Source organism: Pleurodeles waltl, chromosome 1_2 (genome assembly GCF_031143425.1).
Source record: "Pleurodeles waltl isolate 20211129_DDA chromosome 1_2, aPleWal1.hap1.20221129, whole genome shotgun sequence".
Taxonomy (NCBI): domain Eukaryota; kingdom Metazoa; phylum Chordata; class Amphibia; order Caudata; family Salamandridae; genus Pleurodeles; species Pleurodeles waltl.
The window spans coordinates 520,629,615-520,654,174 of NC_090437.1; positions in this window are offsets into that span (position 1 = coordinate 520,629,615).

Genomic DNA, 24,560 nt, shown 5'->3' on the forward strand with positions numbered 1-24,560 from the left:
TTAGTTTGTGCCTCAAATCCTTTATAATTTAAAAGTTTTTATCAATAGGTTTGAAGACAGTGGCCCTATTTGCGCCGTTATTGGATGAGAGGCAGAACTGAGTGAGGATAGTGCAGCCAAAAAGACTGTCCACACTTTCGCTTGCTGACATGTGTGGAAAAATTGCAGTTTGAAATAGGTTTTATATTTTTCCGCCTGTCACCGGTAGTGCAGAATCTGACCCGGTCAGACATTTTAAATAGATAGATGCAAGACTGCCAGAATGAACAATGACTGGCATGAAATATGGTTCTATGTGCTGGAATGAGTGTTCACTATGAAGGGTGGTTTTGAGTTTAAATTTCATCACTCGGGGTAATTGCGAAAGATTCACAATGGTGTAATCTATTGTGGAGGCTGTCTTTGAATGTAACTTGATGGCATGTCATCTTTGATCTTACTGTTTAGGACCCTCATGCCCACATGTTCTAATGCATCAACTAGTTGCATGCCCACGCCATCTGGTTTCTTGCATGGTTGTTGGATTTGAGGCGGGACTTACCATAGAGCATTTTCTGAGACTAGCTGTTCATCGGGGTCTGGAGTATGAATTAAGTGTACATTAAAGAAGCCCGTCACTAGGATGTCCAAGGTTGGGTGGGCATATCTTATTTTCTCGATGTTGTGCAACAATTTCTTGAAAATCTGGACTTTGCGGCATTTCCATGGATGTGCATAACATTAAATATTATATAAGGAATTGCTTGTTGTTTGTCTCCAAAGGTGAGTTTGATGGCCTGTAGATCATCGTTTGAGAATGCCAGTTGCTCTGTTGTTACACGTAGTGCTGTCGAAACATAAATTGCTAGGCCTCCACTCTGCCTGTCAGATCTGTTTGGTTTAGCAGCACTCAAATGGTGTAATGTGTAACCATCTAGATGAACTGGGTCTATTAGCCATGTTTCTTGCAATATAATTAATGTGTAATTACGGCTATTTACCAATGGAAAGCCATCTAGAATGATGTTTATGTTCCAGAACAAAATACTTATGGCATTCTCCTGTTCTGAATTTTCTGCATTATGGTTTTCGAGTCAGTTGTTCCTTGGCCCATTTAGGGTATGGGCCATCGACCTCCATTCTACTTGACACTCATTCTTTAGGTGCGAGGTTACAGACACATAATCACACGTTTTTTGGGGGTTTGTACACAGGATTTAGCATAATTTCCCCCCTTCGTTGCAGCCTTTTCCGGGACTCAGTGGTTCTCATTCCCAATGTGGGTGCACAATCCTTTTAGAATTGTGTTCCTGTTTGTTTTTCCAGAGCAGTGACCAATAAGGGAAAAGGGTAGTGTGGCTTAGGTGGCTCTGAAATAACTATCCCTCATGCTTCAAACATTGTTTTGGCATCCAGGGTCAGTATAGTGATATCCCTCGGTTTCCAGATGGTAAGCGTTTGTTCTGGCCCCTGATGGTCGTTGTTAGGAAGAATGTTTAACGACATTAAATCTGTGGATGCTGTGTTCTGTGTTAGCGGTAACTCAGCCAACAGCCTCAGGATGTTACCACTAATCAAGCAGTCTTGTTGGCCTTGTGACGTGTACTGTGAAGTTAAAATGATTTGCCTTGATTCCCAACTATTTGTGGAATTGTTACTGTGGTGAGGTTGAAGAGCACAGTCTGTAATTGCTTGTAGTGATGAGTTCATTGGCCTTTTGATCTGGCGCTGTTCACTATTTTGGATCATCATCAGATGGGCCACTTGACTGTTTCGTGGAGACTTTTGTTGTAAATCTGCTGTAGTGTTTTGTAAGTTCAGAATCATTACCTTTGTAGTTGTAAGGCCCGGCTCATTGTTGATTGTTACCCCTCTAGGGGGGTAATTTTTATTTGGGATTGTTTCCATTATGTTTTTCCTAAGTTGGGCACTCTTGGTGCTACAAAGTAAACATTTTGCACAGGGCGATGATTCTTTGGACTGACGAACAGACTGTATTTGTTCTGAGCCACCAAGGTACTGTGATTGTGGTTTATCCCTCTGCAAATCACCCATTTTGATACCCAGACAATCAGCTGTAAATTGCAAGGGGTTATGGGTTAAGTTTGAATTGTTCCGTCATCCTATGCACTCCGTGCTTAGTGTGATTGGGAGAAATTGATGATTTTATATCATAGGAGATTAACTGTACAGAGCTATTTATTACCCCTGCCTGTGTAATTATTTTTTATAGTTTGGGGCCTGCGATTGTCTTTAGGGGAGGGAACCCTGTGTCTGCAACTTCGGTTGCACTGTAAATATAGGGATAAAATTATGACTGTTGCCTTCACTAAATTTTTTTTTTCCTAGCCTTTCTGACTTATTTTTTTGTCTTTTAGTTGGATGGTTGGACATCTGTGTAATTTCATCTGAGCGCTTCGCTCTCAGCGACAAGGGCTGAGACGTCTGATCCCTCATAATGCTGGCCTGAGAGATGTTACAAGTATCCAAAGATGTTAGTGGCTTGCTTTTAGCTTTTGGATTGGAGTTTGGGCAGATGATAGTTGGGTCCGAATCCTTCTCCCCATTTGTTCTTGGATGGTCCAGAAAGTAATCATTGAACAATTTTTGTCCTAGTTTCATTTGTTGCAAAACTAAATGGGTTACTTGTTGCATTATATGACTGAGTAAACAGAACTTACACTCATTTAATTTTAATTCATCTAGTATATTTTTTGAGATGATAGGCGGTGTGCTCAGCCTGTCAATAATTGGTCTGCACTTTCAAGAGTTTTGCTGCAACTCAGATGTGGACTTTAGAATAGGAGGCCAATTGGCTAGCTTCTACCCACCCTCAGTGACTAATGTTGCCTCTGTGGGTCACTGACATGGTCAGGCCACACCTCTGATCCCATCTGAAGATTGGCAACTGCATGTATTGCAGTTTGACTGGAGGCATTCTTTTGGTTTTTAAAGCTAGAGTCTCCAGTTTGGTGCCCATTTGTTTTGCAGTTGTAGCACCAAAACCTCATTGGGATGAAAGGTTCTACCTTTGTACCCACCCCTAGACTGCGAGGAGTCTCTGGGACACCCTCCTGTGCATGTTTTTGGGGGTCGTAGGAAGACTCTTTGTTATATTGACTCCCATCTTTCCCTTATGGGGCTTTTTTACCTCTTTCTTTTGTTCTCTCCCACCAGTGGTCGTTTTTGTCACCATTGTTTTGACCCAATGGTTTGCCTTCCCCCCTAACTCTTGAAGGAAAGTTGACCCAGGTCTACCAGATGTTGATGTAGCCTATCATTGAAACAATTACTTTGCAGATGCTCTTTCATGAATAGGTTATACAGCCCATCACAATCGTGTACCTTGTTTCCAGCTAATCAACCACCCAGCATTTTTCCTGAATAGTCCAAAAAGTCTACCAATGTTTGGCTCTGGGTTTTTCAAGCCTATCCGAACCTAAAATCGTACACTTCAGTTGTATGACCAAAGCCTTCACTCAGGATACCCTTCATGGAGTCATAGGATTTAGAATTTGCCTTATTCAGTGTCAGGAGCCTATCCCCACACTTTCCTGAGAATAACTCCCATCACAGTGTGCCCCAATGTTTTTTCTCAATTTCCCACCCAATGCAGGCTGTTTCAAAGGCAGAAAACCATGTGACAATATCATCCCCTTCAGTGAAGGGAAGGACAACTTCTTTTGGAAGTTTGATGTTGAAGGATTTCTCCCTCAAAACGTTTATGCTGCCACAAGAGATGTGTCCTAGGCCCAACACTTTTCTTTACTTCCCAATGTCTAAAAGCTGACTCTCTAAGGCCAGTCTTTTGGTCAGCCTGGCAATGTCCAGATCTACTTCTGTGGGTGCACAAGTGCTGGAGTGAGAGGAGCTATCCTCTCTTCTATTGTCCACAACTTTTCCATTCCCCACAGATGCATTATCTTCATTGTCTCCTTCATCTGGGGGATTATCTCTTTTATGGTGGGGAATCTTTTACGTTTCTCTGTTCTGGGTGTCTTTCCAGTATGAATTGTGTACAGTCTGCAGAGTCTCCTTAGTTGGTCATAGCTGTATGCCTCATAAGTTTCCAGGTTGAGCTTCTGGTTCTGGGTCTCTGCATCTGTCATTTATGTTTTACTAAAGTTGGGACTTCCTCAAGAATTTAGAATCCCCTTTTTGGATAGATCAACTAAAAAAGGACTTTTACATTTTTTTGCTAAATTTCTTGGGGACCTAACCAAGGCCCTAGCAATTATTTAAAACATTTGCAGAAAAGATCTAGCCAGTTGAAAATCAAAACAATTAAGCTAAAGGCAATTTGGAGAGTTATTTGTGTGGTCATACAATTGACAAAGTGGTATCAGCAAATGCCAAGTCTTTATCCCACTGCTGATCCACCAAATGTAGGAGGGTGGCCCTCTATGCAGTGTGCAAATCTAGGAACACTGTCCAGTGGGTCTAGGCAACCACACATTGGTGTACAGGGATAACAATTAGATCACCTAATGCTCTAATTTTTAAGGTAGCTTGGTTGAGCAGTTAGGCCAATCTTGGAGAAGTGCAAAGCATTTGTTGTACCAGCAGCATCAATCTTGCAACTCACACACTCAAGGGAATAACTAAAGACCAATTTATAAAAATACTTCAGATTTTTATATACATTTTAAGACCAAGATCATCAGGATTGGGTAAGTATGTTTTAAGATATGAATTTTTTAAGTTTAATAAAAATAGATTTTTTAGGTGTGATTACTCACCATAGGTATCGATGGAGGATCACCTTTAAAAATGCATATAACGTTATGAAGAGAGTTATCAGGTGATTGGTGAAACCTGGAGGTCCTCTGGGGCTTTTGTAGAGTTGTCGAGTTGCCCAGCAACTCCTCAGCCCGATTGTCGGGTCCTGGGTGCAGCAGGCAGGGTTTGGCGTGTTTTCTTAGGTGCAGCATGTCGACAGTACTCGTGCTTTGATTCTTTTTGGTGCTGGATTCTTTTTGGCCTTCAAATTTTATTTCCTGGTCTAGGGATGCCCACTAAATACTGTATTTAGTGGGCATTTTAGGGGGAACCTGGTGGTGACAAATGGGTTATCTACCTTAGTATGACCACTTGCGGTGGGCAGAGGTTACATCCCTATACCTGATTGGCTATTTTCCATCCATTCAAGATGGATAAAAATGAACTGGAGTGTCCACCTCGCAGGCAATATCTTTAGGGGTGGTGCATGCCAGTTGGGCCACTCCTTCTACCCTTTGTGTATTTTCCCACCGTTGCTCCCACCCAAAGGGAGGGTTTGCAATGGGGGCGGATACCTGCTGCCAACAGCAGACCTGGGGGTCATGTTTCAAAGGCGGTAAGCCCTTTTAAACTCACTGACAGGGCAGTGGAGATTACTGAGGGGGAGGTGTTAGCACCTCCACCCAGGAAGGGCATTGCTCTTTAGTCCAGAGAGACAGAACTCTCCCCCATGGTTGTTGATTGGATGTCCGTTGGTGGAAGGCTGGATATAACCAGTCAACAACCATGCCAGGGTAATTAGATTTTGCAGGGGGCACCTCTAAGGTGAACTGGGTGTACATTTTATGACAAATCCACCACAAGCACCAGTGAGGATTTGTCATTCTGAGTTGTTGTTACCAAACAACCCAGAATGCAGAGGTGCCATCATGTTGCTTTGACTCTCGTACTGATCAGTGTCCAGCACATGCATTTTAAAATGACTGCTCTGTTCAGTCACCATGTCCCAGGTTTGGCAAGGCCACACTAGGGGCATATTGCTCTTGTAGCTATGCTCTCACATACAATATAGTGCACCCTGCCTTAGGGCCGAAAGGTCTGCCTGAGGGGTGACTTACCTATAGTGCATGCAGTGTGGAGTGGACATGGCACACAGGTGTGCCATGTTGGTTTTCCCTTTAAGTTTGCATCAGGGCATTCAGCCTGCAATGGTAGCGCTGGGTGTACCTTGATGCAGGGCCCTAGAGGGTGGCACAATTAGTGCTACTGCCCTCAGGGGCTTACCCTTACTACCTCCTGCCGTGAACACCTAAGTACCATTTACTAGGGGCTTACTTTGAGAAGCCAAAGGTGTCTCTAATTGTTCCACAGCATCACAACAGTTTAGGGAAAGAGCTCCTGCCCAGAGAACCTGGTTACCAGGGGCCCTGTGCACGATCAATTTCTAGGCATACATCAGAAAAAAGTGGGGGATAACAATGTCAAATAGAGGCCTTCTCTCACAAAGAATGTGTTGTGTTTTTGTAAGCAAGCCCAGACAACTACAGATCTGATGGCCACTAGTCTAAGTACTGCATGAACTGACAACAGACATAGGGCCTGACTCTGACTATGGCGGACGGCGGAGGCCGTCCGCCATAGTCCCGCCGCCAAATGACCGCACCGCGGTCAAAAGACCGCGGCGGCCATTCACACATTTCCTCTGGGCCGGCGGGCGCTCTCCAAAAGAGCGCCCGCCAGCCCAGAGGAAATGCCCCTGCAACGAGGACGCCGGCTCAGAATTGAGCCGGCGTAGTTGCAGGGGTGCGACGGGTGCAGTTGCACCCGTCGCGTATTTCAGTGTCTGCAAAGCAGACACTGAAATACTTTTTGGGGCCCTCTTACGGGGGCCCCTGCGGCACCCCCTACCGCCATCCTGTTCATGGCGGGTTTCCCACCATGAACAGGATGGCGGTAGGGGGTGTCTGAATCCTCATGGTGGCGGAGGATTCCCCCGAGCAGCGGAAAGTCGGCGGGAGACCGCCAACTTTCCGCTTCTGACCGCGGCTGAACTGCCGCGGTCAGAATGCTCGTGGGAGCACCGCCAGCCTGTTGGCGGTGCTCCCGTGGTCGGTGGCCCTGGCGGCCGTCAGAATGACCCCCATAATGTTGGATAAGTGATATAAACTGAAGTGCTCAATCATAAATTACTACTGAGGGTATTCCATATTGTTCTAATGAGTTGTGCACAAAACAGCAGCTCCCATTTAAGTATTTGGAAGACCGTTTAGAGGTATGAAATGTGTCAATTTGGAAAGATGGTCTGCCTCTACTAAGATGGTGGTTAAAATAGCTGCCACAGGCATTATTCCACAATGAAGTGCATTGACACTGTGTGCTAAGGTCTGCATGATAGTGGAATATGATTCAACAAACCTACTGGTATTTGAAGTAAGCTTTTACCTTTTGTACATTTTGTGCACTGCTACATCAGCCTTTACATATTTAGACATTGATGACACTAAAAATACCTTTGTTTCAATTGCACACCTTTCTTTGTTACGGTTGAGTGAGTTCCAGTAAAAATCTAGTAGACATTCCTAAACACAAGGCTCCATCTTTGAAACAGACCAATTGTCATATCTACCATTCTTTCCCCTCCGTTGTTGTTTGTTAGACCTGACAGCCTTTGGGTGGTTACCCCTAACTTTTTGCCTGCCTCGCTCTACTTTTTGGACACTGTTTTTTCTGGTTTTAGGACTCTGCGCACGTTACCACTGCCAACCAGTGCTAAAGTTCATATGCTTTCTCCCTTAACAAATGGTGACATTGGTTAATGTCCAATTGACTTATTTAATCTACTAGTAAGACCCCAGTAAAGTGCACTACATGTGTCCAGGGCCTGTAGATTAAATGCTACTAGCGAGCCTGCAGCACCCAAGTAGCCCCTTAACCATGCCTCAGGCCTGACATTGCAAGGCCTGTGTGTGCAGTGTCACTGCTACTTCGACATGGCATTTAAAAGTACTTGCCAAGCCTTGAACTCCCCTTTTTCTACATATAAGTCACCTCCAAGGTAGGCCCTAGGTAACCCCTAGGGTAGGGTGCTATGTAGCTAAAAGGCAGGACATGTACCTGTGCATTTTATATTTCCTAGTGTAAAACTCCTAAATTAGTTTTTACTCTGTTGTGAGGACTGCTCCTTTCATAGGCTCACATTAGGGCTACCCTCATATATTGTTTGAGTGGCAGATTCTGATCTGAAAAGAGTAACAAAGGTCATACTTAGTATGGGCAGAATGGTAATACAAAGGCACTCATTATGATATAGGCGGTAAATGCTGCCTACCGCCACGGTGACGGCTGCCAAAACACCGTTGGCATGGCTACCAGCCGACCGCCATAATGTGACCATAGCCGGAATTCTGCCAGAAGGCTGGCGGAATTCCGGCTACGGTCATGGTGGCGGACGGCGGTAAGGTGGTAGTGCTGCCAGCAGAAGCGCCACGCCACTAGACCATTAGACCAATGCCTACTGCCTCGTGCCGGAGGACCCCCTGCAAGCAGGAAAGTTGGTGCTCCGACAGGGGAGGGGGTTGGGGGGTGTTGTGTGTGTGTGTGGGGGAGTATGTATGTTTGGGTCTGTGTGTGTGCATGCGGGTGTGGGGCGTGTAGAATGTGTGTGTGCATGAATGGATGTGAGTGTGCATGGATGTATGCATGCGTGGGTGAAAGTGGGTATGAGTGTGTATGTCTGTGCGAGTAGGTGTGTGTATCTTGGGGGGATGGAGGGGGGAAGGGGAAGGTGGGAGAGGACTCTGGGGGGGAGGGGGGTGGGGGAGACTCCTATCAGCGCCTGGGAAGAAATTCCCGGGCACTGATAGTGTCTACCGCCATGGTTTTCATGACGGTAAAAAAGCCACGGAAACCATGGCGGCGGGTGGGGTCATAATACCGTGGGCGGCCTAGTGACGGCTGCCGGGATGGAGACTGTAGTCTTCAGCCCAGCGGTCATTACCACTGTGGTGGTCGTTGTGGTACACTGGCTGTTTGGCTTTTGCCAAACCACAAATGTCATAACATGGCGGTATGAACCGCCAGCCTGTTGTTGGTACTACTGCCACTATAACATCGACCACCGGGGTCATAATGACCCCCAAAATCCTGCTGATTGGTGAAGTTGGATTTAATATTACTATTTTAGAAATGCCACTTTTAGTGAGCATTTCTCTGCACTTAAGTCCTTCTGTGCCTTACAATCCACGTCTGGCTAGGTTGCTTGACAGCTCCCTTGTGCATTTCACTCAGACAACGTCAAACACAGGATGCTCAGTCACACCAGCACACATCAGCATACTAAATGTGTCTTCCTTGGCTGGGAGGGTGGAGGACTTGGCACTTACATATCAAAGAACAGTGGCCTGCCCTCACACAATGGACTGCAAAACCCCCTACTGGGACTCTGGCAGACAGGATGGAACTGAAAGGGGACCTTGAAGTTTCCCCCCACTTCAAAGGCACATTTGGGTATTTAAACAGGGTCTCTGACTCTACCTACTCAGACACTTCTTGACAATATACCACTGGTGAAGAAACTATTGACGCATCGTCTGTGTGCGCCTGGAGAAACCAACGCACACCTCCCCTTTTTCCATGCTTCTCCTCCCCTGCTGTCCCTTGCGGAGAATTTGAACGCAAACCAGGTACTTTGTTGCTTTTTAAAGAGTAAAGACTCTTTTTATCATTTTCTGAAGTGATAATTAAACTTGTACTCAAATCTTGATCGTTCTGATCTGCATTTCACCAGAGATATAATATAGATTTTTCTAAACACTGCATGGTGAATTTTTGTGGGCATATACTGTGTTATTGCATGATTTATTGCACAAGTACTTTACACATTGCCTTCTAAGTTAAGCCTGACGGCTCAGTGCCAAGTTACTACAGGGTGGTCACAGGATAATTTGGACTGTGTGTGACTTACCCTGACTAGAGTGAGGGTCCTTGCTTGGAAAGGGGGTAACCTGACTGCCAACCAAAGACCCCATTCCTAACATTGATGTTTTACTGTGCTGCGATTTCCTGACTTGTTTTTAAAACTCCTTGGTGATGGCACAATTTATTATTTTAGCATGATCAGTGGTGGTGTTGGGCTGATGCTAGTTTGTGACTGCTTTGTCATATCTTCAGATGGAAGAATATTGAGTATTTTTATGATCAGTTTTCTGAGTTTCTCATGTTTATTGGATGAACCAAATTTTTACATCAAAGGACATTAAACCAGGGTTAAACAGAACAAATCATAAAGTGCTTTCCAAAATGTTTACTTTCCCCTGTCTAGTTCTGTAAAAAAAGCTAATCAATTAATCAGAGAAATCCATAAAGAGTTTGACAATTTGAAGATGTGAAAGCATCAGGAAACTCAGTAGAAATTCAAAGCAAAATACATTTCACACAAAGATTCTCAGAATGAATATGAGTATCACATTTAAAGCAGCTCAAAGTGAGTCTAAGAAGTATCTAAGAAAGTATCTGTCTCAAAATGAGGAGCAGGACCAGTGCTGAAGGAGCCAAGCTTCTCTCTCTAGTTTCTGCTTCTAGCTTCCACCTTCCTACACTAATAGAGCAACCCACATTTTATGCCGGTGCCGCTGGGGGTGATGCCAGTGGTGGAGGGAGGCTCCAGCCCCTCTCCTGCAGCCTCGGATGGCTGCTCAAAGGGCTGATGCTGCTGGTAGTGGTGCTACTGTCAGCGGTGGTGCTTGTGGCGGTGCAGGTGACGGTGCTGGCTGCGGTGCAGTTGCCAGTGCTGCCAGTGGTGGGGGGAGGATCCTAGAACCCATAGGGCCCAATGATAACCAATGCGAAGTTGTGCGGCGGTCATTCACCGCCTACCGCAACGGTGCACAACGCCAGCGGAATTACCTTATTTCCACTTGTCCCTCCTCACAGGTCAGGCAACCGCCATTTCAAGGGGGTACAGGCCATGGCACCTAACTGCGTCACAGCAGACATTGGCATAGTAACTGACTCTCTGATTCACATAATGGTTCTGCAAAGGAAGAAATGCATCATTATTGCACTAGATGTGTGATTGTGACCCTCTGCTCACTTTTTTCCTCCATAGGCTTCAACCGCTGAGGATGAATATGAGATGGAGTCATCCTCCTGTGTATAGACCCGCGGTGGACCTTGCGACAATGGAGGACAGACACATTATCCAAACATACAGATTTGATCGGGCCACAATCCAAGAACTGTGTGCCCAATTGGAGCCAGACCTGATGTCAGCTATCCGACAGCCCACAGGTATCCCCCCTCTAGTGCAGGTCCTGTCAGTGCTCCATTTCCTGGCAAGTGGTTCCTTCCAAACAACAGTGGCCATGGAATCAGGGATGTCTCAGCCTACGTTCTCCAACGTGTTGACCAGAATGTTGTCAGCCCTCCTTAAACACATGCGCAGCTACAGTGTATTCCCCCAGGTGGAGGATCTGGCCACAGTGATGAAAGCTGACATTTATGCCTGGGACATATCCCCAACATCATTGGTGCCATAGATGGTACACATGTAGCATTCGTCCCCCCTCCCCCCCGGAGTAATGAACAAGTGTTCAGGAATAGAAAAAGCTATCACTCTATGAATGTGCAGATGGGGTGTTTGGCGGATCAGTACATCTCCCACGTAAATGCCAAGTGTCCTGGATCTGTGCATGACGCCTTTATCTTGAGGAATAGCAGCATCCCATATGTGATGGGCCAACTCCAGAGGCACACGGTGTGGCTAATAGGTGAGCCCAAGGTCCCCACCCAGTATATGTTGATGTGTGGGTATGGGGTTGTCCCTAATGGTTAGTGTGTGTCTGACAGTTGTCCCTCGATATTTGCAGGTGACTCTGGTTACCCCAACCTCTCATGGCTACTGACCCCAGGGAGGAATGCCAGGACAAGGGCAAAGAAACGTTACAATGAGGCACATGGGCAAACTAGGAGGATAATTGAGAGGACCTTTGGCCTCCTGAAAGCCAGGCTCCGGTGCCTCCATGTGATAGGTGGATTCCTGTACTACTCACCCAAGAAGGTGTGCCAGATCATTGTTGCATGTTGCACAACCTGGCCTTGAACGCCAGATGCCTTTTCTGCAGGATAAGCCTGGAGATGGTGTTGTGACAGCGGTGGAGCCTGTGGACAGTGAGGAAGAGGAGGCAGAGGAAGAAGATGTGGACAACAGAAGTAATATCATCCAGCAGTACTTCCAGTGACACACAGGTAAGACACTGTAACTTCACTTCACTTTTCAGTTTTCTGTTGGACATTGTACATGGCAGCCTGATTTCCCTGTGTCTATGGACACTTACTGTACCCTTTGGCATCTCTAATTTCAGATCTCTGTGACCCACTCTGCCTCCTGGTATGTTTACTGTTGCCCACTAAAGGTCATGCTAATTTTTATATAACTGTACATATGACTTGAAAGGTTTTCAGACTGTTGTACTAATACATATTTCAATCATTTGACAGACTCCAGATTTGTATTTGTTCCAGGGGTGTTTATTTAAGTACTCATATCTAGAGGGGATATACAATGGGCTGGGGTGATGGTGGAGGAATGTCCAGTTAGAGTCCGGTCTCTTGGTATCACAGGTGCATTGTCCAATGGGCATAGGAAGGGGAGTAATGGCAGTTCAAGGTGGACAGAAGGGTGACAATCAGGAGAGTCCTATTTCCTGGTGGGGTCTTGGCAATATTCTCTGGCTTCTGCCTGGATCGCAGGGACTGTTTGTGGGGTGGTTCTCCTTCTTCACGGGGTGGGGTGCTGGTGGCCTGTTGGTCCTGTGTGGGGCCTCCTGTCCACTAGAGCCAGCTGAGGTAGAGGGCTGTTCTTCGGTGTGTCTAGTGTCAGGGGCCCTTTGATGTACCACTGCCTCCCTCATGGTGTTGCCCATGTCAGCCAGCACCACTGCAATGGTGACCAGGATGGTGTTGATGTTGATGTCCTCCCTGATCCCCAGGTACTGTCCCTCCTGCAGCCGCAGGGTCCCCTGCAACTTGTACAGTATCTGGCCCAGGGTCTCCTGGGAATGGTGGCATGCTCCCAGGATGTTGGTGAGTGCCTCCTGGAGAGTTGGTTCCCTGGGCCTGTCCTTCCCTGTCGCACAGCAGTCCTCCCAGCTTCCCTGTTGTCCTGTGCCTCTGTCCCCTGAACCGTGTGCCCACTGACCCCAGGTCCCTGATCGTCCTGTGTTTGTGGGGTTGCCTGGGGTCCCTGTAGTGGTGGACACACTGTTAATTGACATGTCCTGGGGACAGTGAAATGGGGCCGCTGGGAGGGTGCTGTGCTGGTGTTTCCTGAGGGAGATGGTCTGTGGTGGGTTGGGACTGTGGCAGGGTAACCGACTGTCCAGTGGTCCCTGATGGGCCAGGTTGGTCATCGTGATCCAGGCTTGCAGAGCTGCTGTCATCACTATAGGCCTCCTCTGGGGGCGGGGACTGGATGTTCCTGGCAACTCTTCTCCGGTGACATTGAGTAGGGGTTCTGTGGGGATGAAAATGCAGTGTTATTGTATCTGTGTGTGCCATCTTGTGCATGGGTGTGTTTCCCTGTCAGCTTTGCCTTGTGTGCGTGGTGATTTTGTTGGCTAGGTGATTCTCTCTAATGGGCATGCTCTGGTGAGGGGTATCCGTGCAGGTCCGTGATGGGGGTCCATGGATTGGTGTTAAATGCAGGGCTTGGTTTTGGGATGTGTGGGTTGTGATAGTGGGGAATATGTGAGGTGGTGGAGAGATGGGGTGAGGGTAGGAGTTTGTGATGGCATGCAGGTAGGGTGGGAGATATAGTAGTAAATATATGACTTAACGGAGTCCAGCCCTCCTGCTACTCCTGCGAGGCCCTCAGGATGCATTATTGCCAAGACTTGCTCCTCCCATGTTGTTAGTTGTGGGGGAGGCGGTGGTGGTCCACCGTCATTCCTCTGTCCAGCTACCTGGTGTCTTGCAACCACAGAATGCACCTTCTCCTGTAAGTCGTTCCACCTCTTTCTGATGTCATCCCTTGTTCTTGGGTGCTGTCCCAAGGCATTGACCCTGTCCACGATTCTCCGCCATAGCTCCATCTTCCTAGCAATGGACGTCTGCTGCACCTGTGATCCGAATAGCTGTGGCTCTACCTGGATGATTTCCTCCACCATGACCCTTAGCTCCTCCTCTGAAAATCTGGGGTGTCTGTGGGGTGCCATGGATGTGGTGTGAGTGATATGTGTAGGGATGTGTAGGGTGATGTGTGGGGTTATATGTTGAGGTGTGTGCTGTGAGGTGCGTGGATGGTATATGGGTGATGATGTTCTGTGGCTCAGATTGAGTGGGAGCACCTGGCTTGTGTCTCTCTCTGTTGGCAATCTTTTTTTTTCGTTGAAAGTGTTGTTGGTAATGTGGGTGTGTGTTTTATAGTGGTGTGAGTGTGTTGGTGTGGTGTGTGTCAGGTGTGTGTGTAGTTTGAATTGTCCGATGTGGTGGTGTTTTGTAAATGTGTGGGTATTTTGAGCGCTGCATTGTCTACCACCAATGGTTAACCGCGGTTGAAAGACCGCTGTGGTGATTTGTGGGTCCTGATACTGTGGGCGTATTCCTGTTGGCGTAACGGTGTGGGTTTTGGTACCGCCAATTATCACTGACCTTTGGTCTGGCGGACTTGTGTGGGTGTCTGTATAATGGTGTATTTCTCAGTGTGGGTCATAATACCTGTAGCGGTATACCGCAGCGCTCACGGTATATTGGTGCCCGTCAGCACAGCACTAGGCGGCATTTCCCGCCAAGGTTATAATGAGGGCCTAAGTTTGGTTCCGGGGAATGTCACATAGAGTATCTTTCATTTCACATTGTGTTGTTGGCATCAACCTCAGTTATGAATAAAGCATAAACAAGAAACAAGAAACATAAAAAATAAAACATAGCGCCTAAAGAATAGCTCCCTGTGAAGGTGTATGGGTGTGTTAATTTTGGGATGGGGGTTTCCAGTGGATGGAACCGCTGACTTCGAGTCATATGGTCTCTGGCAGCGGGGGGAGCGCGAACCATTTAGGCGGGCGTGGGGTCAGCAGTTGTGTTCTGCCTTGGTCCTTGTCTTAGCAATATGCTACCATACTATTCTACCCTTCCACTTCTGTTGGTGCCCACTTGGGCCTATATCTGCATGGTGCCCGCTGGTGCCACCCTCTCCCCTGAGTTCCCCGCCCTCGGGGGTAAAGTGGGTCTCAATCAAACTGCCTGTGACCTGTCCACCGTTGCCCAGGCACTCTCCTGGTCCTGCCACTCCCATGTCTCTAATATTCCTGACCATAGGGGGGGAATAGGGCATGCACACACTCCGCCTGCCTCCTACCGCTTCAACACACTCAGGTCTGCCAGTGACTATCTTTTTACATCTTTCTTCCAGCCCATCAGGGTCGGGCCTATAGGGGACTTCCGGGTTATAGCTATTCTGCTTCTAGCCAGGACCAAGGCTAGATCCAAGAATCTTTTAAAAACCTTCCCAGTAGCCGGTCTGGGAAATAGGCCCTACAGACACAGAGCAGGGCTCAGCATTAGGGGCTGGTTCTCAACCCTAGCCACAATACTCAGGGTTAGGTTCCATAACTGCTGCACCCTGGGTCATTCCAACATCATGTGGTCAAAGTCTGGGTCCTCTGCATTACATCTCCAGCACCCCTTTGGTTCTCTGCTGTAAATTGCTCTAAGTCTATGTGGGGTTAGGTATTGTCAATGAACATAATTATATTGAGTGTATTTAAACTGGGTGTTGCAGGATACTTTGTGGGGGAGGCCAGTGCTTTCTCCCATTCTTTGTCTACTACCTCCCTTCCCAGCATCACCTCCCATTTGGTGGTTCTAAGCAGCTGCAGTGCCTTCTGAGTCATCTCGTTGAGGGCTCTGTAGGGCCAGGTGACCAAGTGAATACCCTCTGCTATTGTCAGCAAGAGCTGGAAGAGATTGTGAGCATCCGGCTCTGCGTTCACAGTATCCCATAAGCTTCTTACAGCACCTGTTAGCACTCTGTGGGTAAGAAACTGCCTGAGGGGTACTCAGTTCTCTGCAGCAAGGTCTTCGTATGGGATTAGTACGCCAGTCTGAAAGAATTCCCCCAGTGACATCACTCCTGCCTCCTTCCAAGATTGCATTTGCTGTGCCGAAAAGGAATGGGCTGGGGCCCCAAGGATCATGCCCGTCAAGGGAAGATCTGGGGCACGTGGCACATTCACACATGTTCGCTTCAGGTTCCGGCGCCAACAGGCAAGGGCTACTGTTAGGAGGACATTCTGGGACAGTAGGGGAACCTTGGGGTTGAGCATCTTGACCAAAACAGGTCCTTGCTAATCCTCCTTTGAGCTGTCTCTACGTCTAGGCAGCTCCTGCCTGCAAGCCATTTCCTTATCCATTGCAGCTGACAAGTCAGATAGTATAACTCGAAATCAAGCACTCCAAGCCCTCCTTCGCCGGGGGGGTCAGCAGAGTGTGGAGAGGGAGGTCCGCTGTCAGCCCCTATCCCATGGAAGTTCCCTAAGAAAGGTGTCCAAGTTCCTAAACCAGCCGGTTGGTATGTTTACTGCAAGATTAATAAATAAGTATAATAGGTGCGGTAGGAGAATCATTTTGGATAATGACACTTGTGTCATCATGGGGAGTCTGAGGGAGCGCCAGAACATTACACAGGAATGCAGGGATCGGAGCACCCCTCCCAGGTTTCTATCGCTAGGTCTTGGAGGTCTTGCAATATTTGTATCCCCAGATATTTGAACGTACAGGGAGACCAAGGGATATCAGAGGGACATGTGGGGGAAACACACAGGTTTTTTTCTTTTTCATTTTAAGGCCTGAGGGGTCTGCAGATTCCTCAAGTATGTTTAAAGCTCATGGGATCCCAGTTGTGCCGTCTCGCACATAAACTAAGAGGTAATCTGCATACAATGAAATAATGTGGTTAGAGGTGCCCCATTGCACTCCTCTGCCCCTTGGCTGCATGCGGAATTGAGCTGGTAAGGGTTCAATGGCTATAGCAAATAGCAGAGGGAGAGGGGACAACCCTGTCTGGTTCCTCTGAATATTCTGTAGGCGTTCGATATGGTCCTACCCTTCTTCACTCTTGATGTCAGGGAGCTATGTACTAGCTCCACCCATTTCACCTAGCGTTCACTCAATCCCATTCTGATCAACAGCGCCCTCAAGTAATCCCATCTCAGAGAGTCAAATGCTTTCTCCAAGTCAATGGAGATAAGCATAGCATTGGGGTGTTGCATGTCATGTGGGATTTGCAACAATGAGTACAGGCGCCTTAGGTTGAGGGAGGTATTACGTGTTGATATGAAACCATTTTCTTCATCATGTATGAGATGGGAAACGTCGGGGGTAGTCGATTGGCCATGATTTTACTCAATATCTTGAAGTCACAGTTCAGCATGGATAATGGATGAAAGTTGGTCACCAGGGCCTCCTTGGCCTTGGTTTTGGGGAGGGGGATCTCCCGCACTTCCCTCATTGTCGTCAGAAGGATACCTTTCGCATACACCTCTGAGTATAGTTCAACCAGCTGGGGCACCAGGATCTCTGTGTATGTCTTATAGAACACCATAGGGATTCCGTCTGTACCTGGCGTTTTGCCCGCTGCCAGTTGCTTAATGGCGGTCTTAACCTCCTCTAGGGTTATTGGATCACCCAGTCTGCCTGTTCAAGTGTTCACAGTGGCAAGGTCTGCAAGTGGTGTCCTAACGTCAATGGCAGTCCATCTACGGGCTGTCTATATAGGGACTTATAGTAGGTTTGAAATGCATCATTTATACCTTCTGGGTAATATATACGAGTCCCGTCCACTGTGCGGAGACTTGTGATCGGGGTACCCACATTCCTAGGGTGCACCAACCAGGCTAGCATTCTACCGGATATACCTTCCTCCTCATGGGCTGAAGTCAGGTAACTTTGGTAGCTATGGCAGCTCATCTTTGTTAACGTCTTGTTAAATGCCTCATGCATACGGGTAACACGCTGTTGCGCCCCCTGGCTTGCACCTTGGCCATTATCTCTATCATGTAGTTCCTACTCTAGGCGATCCAGGTCTCTCTCTAGGGTTTTTCGGATCCCTACTGATTGGCCCATACAGTGTCCCCGTGTTGCTACCTTCAGGGTCTCCCATTCAATGCTTCAGGCCAAGGTGGACCCCTTATTAGTGGTAATGTGTTCAATTAGGTAAGTCCGTAGAGAGTCTCTATAAGTCACGTCTTCTAATGCCTGAGGCTGTAGTCTCCACGTAGGGACTGGGGGTCTATCTCTTACGCAGCACCATGTTAGTAACAGTGGGCTATGGTTAAACAGGGTTCACCCTAGGTATTCAGTGTACACAATCTCAGGGCTGAGGGTCCTTGTGCACATCACTCTGTCTATTCTGGTATGTAGGAAGTGCAGGCCTGAATAATGTAAGTAGTCTCTGTCTTGTGGGTGCTGAATCTGCTAGATATCTTCCGCTGCCCAATGGGTTGTCCAGCCATTCAGTCCCTTGGCCATCTTGTGGGCCACAGCCCCAGGTAATGGAGAGTGAGAGTGGTCTAGGTCTGTGTCTAGAGTACATTTCAAGTCACTTCCCACCAGTAGTTGTTCCCCCAAGAGCTTAGATAATAGGCCTGAGAGGGTGTGTAAAAAGGGGATCTGATCCTGGTTGGGTGCGTCAATGCATCCCAGGGTAATATGTCTCCTATGTAACCTGCCTTCACCAATACATAACAGCCTTCCTGATTGATGTCAGTGGATGTGACCGCGAAGGGAACATCAGCTCTCACCGATATCAGAGTGCCCCATGCAAAAGCAGAGCATTTGGTTGCGTGTATCTGACCCCTACATCTTCGTCGCAGCCTTTCGACCTCCTGTGCGGTGATATATGTTACTTGGAGTAATGCTATGTAGATCCCCCTTCTTTTCAGGTATGCTAGGATCTTATGGTGCATAGAGATGCTCCCCATACTACAAATATTCCATTTTGCTAGTTTGTATTCCGCCATAGTGGTGGTTTAAGGTCGATATGGGATGCATGTCCCTCCCTGAGGCCGTGCTCTACTGGCTGCCCCACCCATCTCCTGTACACATGGTGCCTTATCAAAACATGAATGTGTGTTCTCAGTGGCACCTTTTGGTAAACTAGTAACAATAAAAACCTAACTCCCATTTCCCCGGGCGATCCTGTAACTCACGATTGCCCACATCATGTAAATTGAACTTAACCATTGTAACAAGTCAATTAGAGATCTTGCCATCAGCTGAGCATTGGGCAAGAATCTGGGGGTGTGCGTGACCTCCGCATCCTGACAACTAGGGTGCATACCACGTCAGGGGCTATGTGTGATGGCGATGAAGGTGAGTAATACACTAACGCAATTTTTCTGCAGTTTGGGGGGGTCACTATCGGGTCCCCGCCAGATTGGTGTGAGTCCGAATCAGCGGAGAGTGCTCGCCTGTCAGAGTCCGCCTTGCTGGAGTCTCCTGCCATTTTGGTGTCCCAGAATGATGCTGCTGTGTCCAGCGCTGCCCGTCTGTCCAGTTCGCTCTGTGCTAGGGTGGGACCAGGTCTCCGTCTGGGGCTGTCTCTGGGCCTCTGAGTCCTCCCATTCTTCCGCTGTGACTTCCCCACAGTGTTTGTGGTAGCATTTGTTCCTTCTTTGTAGGTTTCCATCCAAGTCCATGCTTCTTCCGATGTTTTGTAGAAGTTTGTATCTCCTTCGAGGATCCACTGCAATCTGCCAAGAACAGGAGCGTATACTGGATGCCCTCCTCCCTGTGCGCCTGCTTCTCTGCTGCATTTGAGGCCCTCTTGGACTGCACCTCAGCTGTAAAGTCTTAACATAGAGTCACCTTGCTGTTTTCCACCTTGTAAGGCCCAGCCTCTCTGGCACACTGCAACAGTACATCCCTGTCCCTGTAGTGTAACAGTTTGGCCACCACCGTGCAGGTGGGGGGTCCCGGTGCCGGAGCCTCAATGGCACCCGGTGTGCTCTTTCCAGTGCAAAAAAGGGAGTAAGCTGTCCTGGAGCTACCTGAGTTGTCATCCATTGCTCCAGGTAGGACACCATGTCAGGCCCCTCAACACCCTCAGGGAGACCAACAATTTGCACATTGTTCCTCCAGCTGCAGTCCTCCACATCCTCTGCCCTGCGCTCCAGCCTGTGGACCTGTTCGGTCAGTTGTGCCAAATGGATCTTCAGTTCCTGGTGTGAGGGTTGTAGGGCCGTGAGCGTGGTCTCAGTGTTCCAGACCCTCTCAGCCAGTTTCAGGTGATCTGCCCTCAGTAAGCAATTCGATAGAGACCTGGCCTATCTCATGCTGGAGAGATGTTTTAATGTCCTCAATGGCCCCCAGGATCTTGTCTAAGGTGGCTTGTATTGGGGCGGGGGGATAGAGTCCGACTTGTCCGTCTGAGCTCGTCTGCTGCTGACCTCACGACTGGGCTCTGAGTCTGCCCTTAGTAGTCATCCACAATTCATACTGGGAGTCTTTAGGTGAGGAACCCAGTACGTTGGGCTCTCAGAAGTCTTTCAGTCCCCTAGGCCCTGGGCCCTTGACTGCAGCTGGAGCCCACGTGGCGTGTAGCAAGGTGAAGCGCTCATACTACTGATGGTCCACCAGGAAGGCACGTAGCCCAGACCCTAGTCCCAGCCACCAGTGAACCCTCATGCGTCGAAGGGGGCAGAGGGCAGCGGGCAGCGGGCAGGGCAATAAACAGCTGCCTCATACACCAATTCCAGGCGAATGGCAACTGGCAACAAGCTGACCATCTCCTATCATTCCGCAGCGAAGCAAGATGGAGCGTCCCGGGGGGCCCTCACTGTTGTGACTGCTCACTCCACACCGGTCCCGGCGGGAACTTTAACTGTAGCCCCCCTCCTACCTCCACTTAGCTCACAGTCTCCCGAGCTCTAGGGGGTCAGATAGGTTGTCGCCTCGGCAGCCAGCCGTTCCCGGGTCACCACCGCGGGTCCACGGGGCACTCTCGTGTGGCGGGCCGCCCGAGAGCTCTCAGCCACGCCATGTCCCGGGGCCGCTCAGCTAACACCCAGCGGCAACAGAAGGCAGTCCTGTACACCACCCGGTGCAGGCTGCTTAGGTTATTGCTCCTCCCCAGGTCAGCGCGGCAGGTACACTCGGCATGGGGGCAGGCCCAGTTCCTCACCTCCAGGTGCGGCCTCTCCCGGTGCAGTCCACGCTAAGGGGCCATTCACTGTGCCAGCCGATGTGTAGGTTCACTCTGGCCTGCCTGCTCCTTTCAGTATGCGTCTCCCAGGCCCCAGCTTTCAGGTCCCCATCTCTGCGCCTATCCAGAGTGGCAGCCGCCATGCAGTCTAGGGCCTCCACGCGAACCCTCCGGCATTCAGTCAATCACAGCCAGTGGCCCTCTTCTTAGGGGCCTGGGACCAAACAATGCACACACACCATCTCCCCACTGCCTCACAGACGTTTCAGTGCACATTCCAGGCTCCAATGGGGTGGTTGTTACAGGATATTTGGCAGGGAGCATGAGTTTCAGGCATCCTCCATGTTGCCCAGCTTGGCATTCTTAAATGTTCCTTACAAATTCTAACTGTTATTCATAATATATTGTTGACCTAGTTCACTAATGACAAATCAAGTAAAATATGTGCTTGATTGTGTCATTTTTTAACTAAGGCTTACAGATGTTGCTGCCTGCTGCATTTCCGGCTGCTAAGATAGCAGAGAAAGGAAAAATAAATGCATCTCTCTTGTCTTTAGGCCTATATGTTATTTCTGCAGGTTTAATTCTACACCTAATATTTTGTTAATTAAAATGCTGTCCCAGTAGTTACTAAGGGCCAGATGTAGCAAACTGTTTGCAACTCGCAAACGGTGAAAATCGCCGTTTGGGACTCGCAAATGCGTGTTTGCTATGCTGAAATGCATTTTGCGAGTCGGAACCGACTCGCAAAATGCATTTCCGAGTCGCAAATAGGAAGAGGTGTTCCCTCCCTATTTGTGAGTCGCAGTGGTATGCAATTCCATTTGGAGTCGCAGTTACCATCCACTTGAAGTGGATGGTAACCCACTCGCAAACGGGAAGGGGTCCCCATGGGACCCCTTCCCCTTTGTGACTGGACCCAAAATGATTTTTTCAGGGCAGGCAGTGGTCCAAGGGACCACTACCTGCCCTGAAAAAATCCGAAACTAAAGGTTTTGTTTTATTTTTTCAAAGTGCAGCTCGTTTTCCTTTAAGGAAAACGGGCTACACTTGGAAAAACAAAAACTGCTTTATTTAAAAGCAGTCACGGACATGGAGGTCTGCTGTTCCCAGCAGGCCTCCATCCCCGTGAGTGCCCAGAGTCGCTATGGGGGCGCAAATTGCGACCCACCTCATTAATATTAATGAGGTGGGTCTTTGCGACCCCATAGCGACTCGCAGAAGGTGTCTGAGACACCTTTCTGCATAGCAAATTGCGACTTGCAATTTGCGAGTCACACGGACTCGCAAATTGCAAGTCGAAATTTGCTAGTTTCCTACATCTGCCCCTTAATAACTGCAACTATCCAAAGTGCTGTGAAAAGAAAACAATAGCTGAATTTAAGATTTGTAATTTCTAATGATTCATAGGAATTGTAAAAGCATTTTGGATTCCCATGAATTGGTGTTTCCATTCTTGAAATACTGCTTTTAGAAGCCAGGAAATCCCAGTTATCTATTAAATAGTTGCATTTTGTAGGTGACAATTAATGGAATAGCTAAGCTAGTGGATGATTTGCCCATTGTCAGTATGTCATTGAGAGAGTACACCATCCAGTGCAACTTGTCAACTAGCTGTGACATTTAAAATACAAAACAGTGTATTTAGGTTCTGCAAAACATGAGCCATCGTGCACTTGTTTTTTAGCACTTTAGAGTCTCAATTTGTTTCTTCAAAGCAGTGAAAATGAACACCTTTTCTAAATAATTTCATTATGGTGATTAATTGGATAAAGAAGTGATCAATAATTCAGGTGTAGAAGTTATTAAACCAACTAAAGCCTTGAAGATCTTCCACAGATGTTGCAGCACCTTTGAACAATTACTTCTTTCTTCATTAGATTCATATTATTTTCAAAGTGATTGATAATGATCCATAAGAATTTTTCTGTCATTGTGGAAAATGCACCTCTCCGGTTTGTTAATAAATGTTTTCGCCCTCAAGATTTGCAAACCAGCTCACACGTGTCCATATGTTCTAGAACAGATCAGGGTATTTTATGTGAGGATGATTAGGCAGCTATTGTAGCAGGGACCTTAAATATATATTTGTGGTTTAAGTTGTAAATGTTATCAACTCATTCAGACAACAAGTCCCCTCTATTACTAGGCCACGTAGAATGTACCTTTGCATTAAGTAAGAATTAATAAGGAACTGTACATCAATAGAAATTCAATCATCACAGTTTAAATTTCAATACTTTGGGAGTCAGTGATGAGAGTTGGTGTGAGTTTCAAAGCTTTATTTAAGATCTTTTTGTAAGTATTTTTTTATTACTAAACAACAGTGAAGATTCAGCCAATTAATCAGTACAAGTCACTAATCAGAGAAATTGCATAAAGCATGTTCCATAAAAGAAAAAATCCCTATTCTAACTTATGTAGAATGAGAGAAAAACATCAGTCAGAACTTGTCAAAAACTCTAAATTCCAGGTGTGAAAGCATGAAGATTTTAGCATAAATTTCAAATCTTAAAGCAGAACTTCCCATAAAGCGAGGTTCAAGAAACTCACTAGAGTCTCGGAGTAGTCAAGTGAAGGCAAAAAAGGGTCTCTCAGAATGAATCTGATAAGCATCAGCAAAGGGCTCTGCAGAGAAGCCTTCAAGAGAGAGAGGGAGTGTCCCTACTACTCTAGGAACAGACATTTTGTATTAAATTTCATATCAATAGTTTACTACAATATACTGCCAACTCTCAGCACCACATCCAATCAGGCAGCAATGTCATCATGGGAAAAGGACATCATCCATTGTCTAAGAAATCTGACGACAATGACTATCAAGCATTAAACTTCTCACAAAGCACATTATGGTTACATAACCTTTCTTTTGTGAAGCACATCTCCTATGTCCTAATATTCTTTGGGCTGAAAGCATTATACTGTAACGATTTCATGGTTCTGATAGGTACAATGAGTTATGCAAAAATTTGAGTTCAAAGTAGCAGTTCCAAATGGCCAACTATTTTTAACATTGTGTTATCACAAACAAGGTATTTTGATTATTACCTGGTTCTGTTGAGTCTCGATGAATTAAAACCCAATAACCTCCTAGCACTGGCCCTATATTATCATAGTCATTGATGGAAGTCAAGGCTCTAATAGATCCAGATGTTAACTCCCTGCAGTCAATGGTCCTAACAGGCCTTGTTACCTATTGGAGACTGATGTCAATCCTAATGTTCAAGCAAAATTCAAGTCAATATTTTTCCTGGATTTGCACCATAGCTGACAGTAAGGACCATTTTCACACGTTTATGCACAAGTTCAGGTATTTTTTAATAATCATGTATAGTATTTGGTATTAAATGTAAGATCTGCAAAATACCGAAACCTGGAATCATATAATCAATCATCTCTAAGGATTCACTGACATTTCACCACAGGGCCAACACCAACACACATTTGACGGCAGTATATGCCCACAGTGATTTTTTTTTTTTTAACAGGGCTGACCCCCCATGTCTATGTCCCTTTGCCCACCCTGCTCACAGACAGTCCATCACCTCCAACTGCAGTTCTATTTCATGGCAGAAAATCATTGACACATTTCTCAACACCAGTGTTTGCCACTCCAGTGATTGTTGTATTGGGGAGGGGCGATTGATATGCAGACTTTGTGACA